Genomic DNA, 9295 nt, shown 5'->3' with positions numbered 1-9295 from the left:
TTCATGGTTCAGGGTTTAAAGGGTTAAGGAACGAACAGCCTGAGGATTTTACCTGGGATAAAACTATGGACGGTGATAGTACTAACCATGATTGGGCCGCACATTATAAAGGTAACGAACACGTGTTGCTTTATTAATAATAATGTGTATTATTACTAATCAATAGTGCAGCACCCAGGGAGCAGTGTGTAGAGACAGTATCTTGCTCAGGGGTACCTCACGGTAGCCGTTCAATGGATTTGAACCCCCCAACCTTCCGATCATGGGGCAACCACTTTACCTACTGATCTATCCCAGCCCCTTAGACAGATAGCTGTGCATTTTAGGGGAATAAAGTGTCCTTCTTTTGAGTAAATAAAGTTGTTAAAACAGTATTAACTGCAATGCCGGTGATGCAGGATTTAGCTGTTGGAGTGATGATGGTGATTTGTAACTCGAGCTCAGAATCATACACTAACAGGGGTGTAACATGTCTCTAAATCCCTGATCTGGTTCATACTGAGATTTTTGAGTCATGGTCAACATCAGGAAAAACTCTGACTCTAATGTGACATGACTAAATATATATAATAAATATATAATATATGAAATATATGAAATATATAAAATAAATCAAAAATATATGCATCATTAGATTAAAAAAACATTTTAATAACAAAAAAAAAAAAAGATTGTGACTGCAATAAGAAAGATTACATTTTATTTAATTCTCCATGGCTTACTGAGGTCTTGTATTATTGCAGCACGCTGTTCTGTTCATAACAAGCTTAGAAAGTCTTTATGTGTATTCTTCATGTGGAAACAATTTGATTTGACCTTCACATATAAAATTCAAATATAACAATCAGGCAGAAGGTAATATCCCGTCCAGCTCTCCACAGCCTCCAAACCAGCAGCACTGAGTGACATACGCAATCTGCGCACACAAAAAACACTCTCAAACGCTGTCATTTAAAATGATTAAATTGCACAAACTGTATCTTTAAAAGGCGAGCTGTCAGTGCTGACAGAGCACTCTGACAAAGCTGTAGTCAGCGTGGCAGCAACAGGCAGAAGCCATCCAGCCTCCAAACAACAGGCAATGAATTATTAATGAGCCGCTCGTCATCCAAATGTTGTGATGTAGGATATCTGCATTGCTCCAAACACCATCTGTCTCTCCATACTAATTATGATTTCTAACCTTCAGAAGCTGTGCATTGTATTATTACACTATTGTATTATTCTTTATGCTACCCCTTCTTATATTTTACTATTATTAGCTTAAAGACACATGGTTGCATCTCTCAGTGACCACTGTTCTTTCTACTTCAGGCAAATGTTCTAATATTATGAACAAATGTGCTCATTTTATTTAATTATGTATTCATGGGAGTATGTTGGTGTGTTAGCAATATGGCCTCACAGCAAGGAGGTCCTGGGAGTCTTTTTGAGTGGAGCTTTCATGTTCTCCCCGTGCCTGCGTGGGTTCTAGGTTGGCTGTGTGAATGGTTGCTTGTGTCGCCGTGTTAACCCTGTGATAGATTGGTGACCTCTCCAGTGTTTACTTCGCCCAAGGACAACTGAGATAGGCTCCAACAGCCCCACAACCCTGAATTGGATAAGTGGAACAAAATGGATGGTTTTATTTAATCAAATATCTCAATTCTATGTTTTTTTTCCTTAATTTTCCTGATTACTGTGTTTTTTTTTCTTATTCTCTGGTTTACATTTTAAAAGGCTTAGATTTTTTGTGTTCTTCCATCATTTAAAAAGCACAGACTTTTTTTTCATGTTAGTTAAATTATATTTTTGCCTGTGGCACAATCCAAATAAACTCCGTCCTTTTGTGGAGAAGAGCAGGAAAACAATAAAAACAAAGAGAAAACAAGTGGAGTACTTACAGTATAAAGTAGAATGCAACAGTTTTTGCTATGTTTTCAAGAGCTGGTTTATCAGTGAGTTTATCTTTTAAATATTTTAAAGTCTCCACCTCACAACAAGGAGTGTCTTTATGGGAATGTTTGACTGTTGTTCCGATGTCAGACACTGATGTTGGACGAGAAGGCCTTCCTCACAGTCCCACCTCTAATTCATCTCAAAGGCGCTATGTTGGGTTGAGGTCAGAACTCTGTGCAGGCCAGTCAAGTTCTTCCACACCGAACACCGTGTCTTTATGGACCTTCCAGTCAAGTTGGAACAGGAAGCAACCGTTCCCAAAGTGTTCCCATAAAGTTGGGAGCATTACCTGTTGCACAGGTGGCATCCTATCACTGTAACTGTAGTTGTTTCTCAAATGTTTGTAGAAGTGACACCACCACAATGATCAATTCAAAAAGATGAAGAATAAATTCAAATTGTTTTAGCAACATCTTTTTTTAATCTATTGCATTTGTGTGCAGCTTCTTTTTCAACATCACCTTGTGTTAAATAAAAAGAATAAATAGCAAATGTGTAGTTATTATGCATTTGTGTTTTCTTCATATATCCATTTATCCATCTTCTCCGGGTCGTAGGGGCAGCAGTCTAAGCAGAGACTCCCAGACCTCCCTCTCCACCAAGGCGTTCCCAGGCCAGATATAATCTCTGCAGCGTGTCCTGGGTCTGTCCAAGGGCCTCCTCCTGGTGGCACATGCCCGGGACACCTCATGCAGGAGTTGCCAGGAGGCATTCTTGTCAGGTTCCCGAACCACCTCCACTGCCTCCTTTCAATGTGGAGGAGCAACAGCTCTACTCTGAGCCCCTCCCGGATGGCCAAACTTCTCACCCTATCTCTTCGGAGGAAGCTCATTTCTGCCGCTTGTATCCGTGATCTTGTTCTTTCGGTCACTACCCACAGCTAGAGCGCTTAGATTGGGCGATCTTTTTCTCTTGGCCACACCAAGGTCAAGGCTGGTTCTCAGAGGCGATCTTGTGTTTAACTAAATGTGCTATATAAATAAATAAACTACACTACACTAAACTAAACTCGTGACCATAGGTGAGCATAGGGACATAGATCAACTGGTAAATTGAGAGCTTTGCTTTTATACTCAGCTCTCTCTTCACCACGACGCTCTGGTACAGCGTCTGCATCACTGCAGCCACAGCACCAATCCGACTGTCGATCTCCCTTCTCCCCTCACTCGTGAACAAGACCCGAGATACTTAAACTCTTCCACTTGGGGCAAGAACTCGTACCTGGCCCAGAGTGGGCACTCCACCCTTTTCTGTCTTCTGCCACTTGGCTAAGCCTAGAAATTCTGTCCATAAAAATTATGAACAGAAGTGGTGACAAAAGGCAGCCCTGGCGGAGCCCATCACCCACCAGGAACGAGTCCGACTTATTGCCAGCTATGCGGCCCAAGCGCTTGCAACGGTTGTATAAGGATCGAATGGCCCGTAGCATAGGCCAGACACCCCATACTCCCCCTTCTTAAAAATGGGAACCACCACCCCGGTCTGCCAATCCTGAGGTACCTCCCCTGATCTCCACGCAACATTTTCTTCATTTAATATCAGCATGAAAAGAATTGGAGCTCATATTAAACACGAAACATATTAATATGGTAAAATGCTAAACATCGCAAAGATGTTTTAACATCTAGAATATGCAGGATTGTTTATTCCTTTAAGGATTATGGTCCAAAAATCTGGCATCATTGTTTCATGTTCTTTTACTCAGACAGGGATTCAGCTATCCTCAAAGTGGGATTAGATGCCATGTGACCCAAAGATTTCATCACCATACATTTCAGTCCGTGTAGAGACAGAGACCTGCTGGGGGAGACACAAAGATGTGAACACCTTCAACGTGTCTTTTAGACCCCATTCCTACAAAACTGCTCAAAGAAGTCCTGCCATTAATTAATTCTTCGATCTTAAATATGATCAACCTACCTCTAATAATCGGCTATGTACCACAGGCCTTCAAGCTGGCTGTAGTTAAACCTTTACTCAAAAAGCCATCTCTAGACCCAGCAGTCTTAGCTAATTATAGGCCAATCTCCAACCTTCCTTTCATATCAAAAATCCTTGAAAGAGTAGTTGTCAAACAGCTAACAGATCATCTGCAGAGGAATGGTTTATTTGAAGAGTTTCAGTCAGGTTTCAGAGCTCATCACAGCACAGAAACAGCTTTAGTGAAGGTTACAAATGATCTTCTTATGGCCTCTGACAGTGGACTCATCTCTGTGCTTGTCCTGCTAGACCTCAGTGCAGCGTTCGATACTGTCGACCATAATATCCTATTAGAGCGATTAGAGCATGCTGTAGGTATTACAGGTACTGCACTGCAGTGGTTTGTATCATATCTATCTAATAGACTCCAATTTGTGCATGTAAATGGAGAGTCCTCTTCACACACTGAGGTTAATTATGGAGTTCCACAGGGTTCAGTGCTAGGACCAATTCTGTTTACATTATACATGCTTCCCTTAGGCAGCATCATTAGAAGACATAGCATACATTTTCACTGCTATGCAGATGACACCCAGCTCTATCTGTCCATGAAGCCAGATAACACACACCAATTAGTTAAACTGCAGGAATGTCTTAAAGACATAAAGACCTGGATGGCCGCTAACTTTCTGCTTCTTAATTCAGATAAAACTGAGGTTATTGTACTCGGCCCTGAAAATCTTAGAAATATGGTATCTAACCAGATTCTTACTCTGGATGGCATTACCTTGGCCTCCAGTAACACTGTGAGGAACCTTGGAGTCATTTTTGACCAGGACATGTCCTTCAAAGCACATATTAAACAAATATGTAAGACTGCTTTCTTCCATTTGCGCAACATCTCTAAAATTAGAATTATCCTGTCTCAGAGTGACGCTGAAAAACTAGTTCATGCATTTATTACTTCCAGGCTGGACTACTGTAATTCATTATTATCAGGATGTCCAAACAACTCGCTGAAAAGCCTTCAGCTAATCCAAAATGCTGCAGCAAGAGTACTGACAGGGACTAGAAAGAGAGAGCATATTTCTCCTGTTTTGGCTTCCCTTCATTGGCTTCCTGTTAAATCCAGAATTGAATTCAAAATCCTGCTCCTCACATACAAGGTCTTAAATAATCAGGCCCCATCTTATCTTAATGACCTTGTAGTACCATATCACCCTATTAGAGCACTTCGCTCTCGCACTGCAGGCCTATTGTTGTTCCTAGAGTATTTAAAAGTAGAATGGGAGGCAGAGCCTTCAGTTTTCAGGCCCCTCTTCTGTGGAACCAGCTTCCAGTTTGGATTCGGGAGACAGACACTATCTCTACTTTCAAGATTAGGCTTAAAACTTTCCTTTTTGCTAAAGCATATAGTTAGGGCTGGACCAGGTGATCCTGAATCCTCCCTTAGTTATGCTGCAATAGACGTAGGCTGCCGGGGGATTCCCATGATGCATTGAGTTTTTCCTTTCCAGTCACCTTTCTCACTCACTATGTATTAACAGACCTCTCTGCATTGAATCATATCTGTTATTAACCTCTGTCTCTCTTCCACAGCATGTCTTTTATCCTGTCTTCCTTCTCTCACCCCAACCGGTCACAGCAGATGGCCGCCCCTCCCTGAGCCTGGTTCTGCCGGAGGTTTCTTCCTGTTAAAAGGGAGTTTTTCCTTCCCACTGTCGCCAAAGTGCTTGCTCATAGGGGGTCATATGATTGTTGGGTTTTTCTCTGTATCTATGAAGCGCCTTGAGGCGACTTTTGTTGTGATTTGGCGCTATATAAATAAAATTGAATTGAATTGAATTGAATTGAACTGTGTGTGTATGTGTGTTTGTGCCAGTGCCATGAAGAAGACTGGGCACATCCAAAGCAAATTACACAGACAAAGGAAGAATCAAGGAGGCACCAAATGAATGGCCTCTTTTTGTTTTTGCTCCTCAAAAGACGGACAGATGGTCTAACTGAACTTGAAGGCTGTTGGACTTTTTTTTCTTCTCAGTTTGTGTTTGCGAGGAAACTTTGAGATAACCTGATTGGGATCAGCAGCAGTCTTGTGTGACACGCAGCAGATGCGATATCTGTACGCATGTGAAAAGAGCTGAATGGCATAGAAAAATCAGATAAACTGCTTAAAGTTACAGTACTGTGCAAAAATCCTAAGTCACCCCTCATTTCTTTACATTTTGCAAGGAAAATGGAAAACAGGTGCAGTGTTTTACTAAAACGCACAAACACAACAATACAGTATAAAAGTCAAAGTTTGTCAGCATTTACTGTAGCATGACCACCTTTATTCTTCAACACAGCCTGAAATCTCTTAGAAAAGCTCTCTTCTAATAAAGTTGTCTTCAGGAATAGCTCTCCAGGCTTCTTGAGGGACATTCACAGGTTTTATTTGGATGTTGGCTGCCTGTTGTTTGCCGAGATAATCCCACACTGCTTCAGTAATGTTTTGGATTCTTTCCATGACCTATATTATTCCATTGTGTGTTTTTTCCATCCAGGTATACTTTTACTGCATTGGCAGTGTGTATGGAATCACTGTCATGCTAAAAAGTTAAGCCTTTGCCAGTAGGACACTTTTCAGGTGGATCAAAATCTGAACGCTGTCTTCTGGGTTCGAAATTCCACAAATTTGATAAGATCCCCAAAACCACCAACTAAAAGTCAACCGCAAACCACAACGGAGCCTCCACTGTGTTTGACAGGTGGCTGTAGACACTGACTGTTTTACCTCTCTCCTGACCTCCACCGTACATATTATGATGACTTAAAACATTTTGCATACCTCCCCATCCTCAAGGCTTCTTTACAGCTGCCCTTCCACTGAGAGCATTTCCGATTAGGCTTCAGTGAACAATAGATGGATCAACAGTACATCAAGGTACAGGTGCATCTCTCAAGTTTTTCCTCAGTGATGATTTTCAGATACTGTTCATCTGCTAAAGATGTTTTTTTACACTTGTCCAGTTTCCTCAGATTTTTTGAGGACACACTGCACAACATACATAGATTGCTTGTAGGAGAAAAGTAGCCAACTTTGAAAGACCTACATAACGTCTTTGGATTTAGACAACCCGAAGCTGTTGAAATGTGCCAGTAAAAACATAATATATGTACTGTTTATTTGATGGGACACTAATTTCTCTGTACTTGTTTTTGAAAGCAAAGGAGTCGCCTGCCTCTTAGTATTAGAAGGAATACAGGATTAAGGCATTTTAGCATGTTTCTGATTAAAGGTTTAAAAGAACAACAAGAGAACGATTGATATTTTATGTTTTAGGAATAATACTTTGTAAACACTTTCACTTTTAGATTATGTTTACGTTTGTAAACATAATGCAGCTGTACTCTTTCACATTTCCTGTAGATGTTTTCTTTGGTGGACATTGTGTTTTTGATTCTGCGCCAGCCTGAGCGCCAGCCCTGCTGCTTCAGTTCAGGGTTCAAACGGTTGTCACACTCCTCCACACAAAGGGTCTGCCTGTTTACTCGTACAATGGTGTGTTTCTTGTGGCGCAAATACCCCCCAAAACTTGACACCCAGCCTCAGCCATGCTGCTTCCCCAGTATGGGCACTACGGGTCTGCGGCTGTAGACGGGAACCTCAGGATGAATAACGATGTAACTGAGGGAGGGAGGAGAAGGGGAGGGCCTTTAAGCAAAGCTCTCGCTCTCCATGAATTCTCCTTGGGGCCAAACCTCTCGCCTGCTCCGAGTGTGGGGCTTTTTGTACTGTTGGCATGACAACCTCTCAGCTAATGGCACAGCCAGGCCCATTGTGTCACTCATTGTCTGTTCGAGGCCTTTGCGCACAGCTGCAAGCTTGTGCAATTTAGGGTCCAATTTTTTGACAGATTGCATGCTGAACAACGCAGCGTGGAGCCCTCAGAAAGGTTAATGCTGTCAGCAGGACACATGGAAAATGAAGGTAGTTAAGTAAAAGTGAATAAAACATGTCTTTTTTAAAGATTGTACATGCTGTCTTAAGTTTCTAGAGAGCATTTCATTTTATTGTTAACAGGTTTAAAATGTGAACAAAGACAGGGAGTTGCTTAACACTGAAGATGAATATATTCTTTGTTTTTAGGGTAACATATTTAATTTAAAAAGTGGCAGATTGTAGTCTTTGGTGCATTAAATGTGGATGCATCACTAAGTTTCAATTTTCAGTTTTCAGCAATGCAACTGGTTTATTTTAAAACAATCCCAGTCATTTAAAGCCCCCCGAATGTAACAGATTCTTATGAAACAGTAGTACTAAGGAAGAAACAAAGTCCTCTAACCTGAAAACAGGAGATTAACACAGTAAAAAAAGTAGTTCCCAACCACCCCAGTAGGATGGCACAGGGAGGATGGCAGAATGCCCACAACAAATCTGAATATTTGATCATAAGTAAATTGTGCATGATTCCGGCACAGCTCTGTGATATAATAGCACCGTAACATATGGTGTAACAGTCACCGAACAGAAGAATACCCAAATCCAGGAGGTTGAGTAAAACCCACAATCCAAAGCTTCAATCTAGAAACAGACCAAAGTCATTAACATACTGTTTATGTTGCAGCAACTTGCCTGGAACATGTAAAAGACCTTCACCTACAGAGGCAAGACATGCACTAGTGCTAAGAGGTCACAAATGTGAGTAAGGAGGAGCAAGCCCATGAAGGATCAATAAAAACCTTTAAGGGTATTCTTAAACATAATGGAAGCCAATGTAAAAGGGCTAAAACCTAAGTGGTGTGATCCTGTTTTTTTTTAGTTCTGCTTTAAACCGTTGCATCTGTGCACTGTTCAATGATTTTCTGTTAATGCAAGTAAAAAGAGTGTTCTTTGCAATGGGGAACCAGCTGATGGAAGAATTTGTTTATCTATGAGCCGTGATCAAATGATAATAACTTAGGGTTCATCTAAACAAAGGTTAGATGATCTAATGGTCAGGAGTACCTGCATTTCATCAGCATAAAAATGAAAAGAAACACTCTGTCCCTGAATTACATGCCTGAACAGAGTGTACATTAAAAAAAATAAAAAGGGTCCCATAAATGACCCCTGTGGCACACCATACTCAACAGATGCAAACATAAAGAAATCTATCCAGTGAGATTGAAGAAATTCAGCTGATGGGATTGTAGAAATCACTTAGCACATAGCAAGACTACTGTGCATACACCTCCATCCTTCACGTCTTCAGCAACACATTTTTAAGGCTTTGTCTCACCTGCATTCAAAAAATTACTTTAGAAATTTGTTGGTCTAATAAAATGTTTACATCCGGCAGCACAGCGTCTCTGCTGTCTACAGTCTCTTAAACACTGGGGATTGTGACACTTATTGTCACGGTCTGGCTGGCAGACCGTGGGGATGTGGGGAAGGAGGACCCAGGCGCGGAGC

Source organism: Astatotilapia calliptera, chromosome 18, assembly GCF_964374335.1.
Source record: "Astatotilapia calliptera chromosome 18, fAstCal68.1, whole genome shotgun sequence".
In the NCBI taxonomy this organism is placed as follows: domain Eukaryota; kingdom Metazoa; phylum Chordata; class Actinopteri; order Cichliformes; family Cichlidae; genus Astatotilapia; species Astatotilapia calliptera.
The sequence above is the reverse complement of the archived record's forward strand: the minus strand, read 5'-3'. Positions refer to the sequence as shown.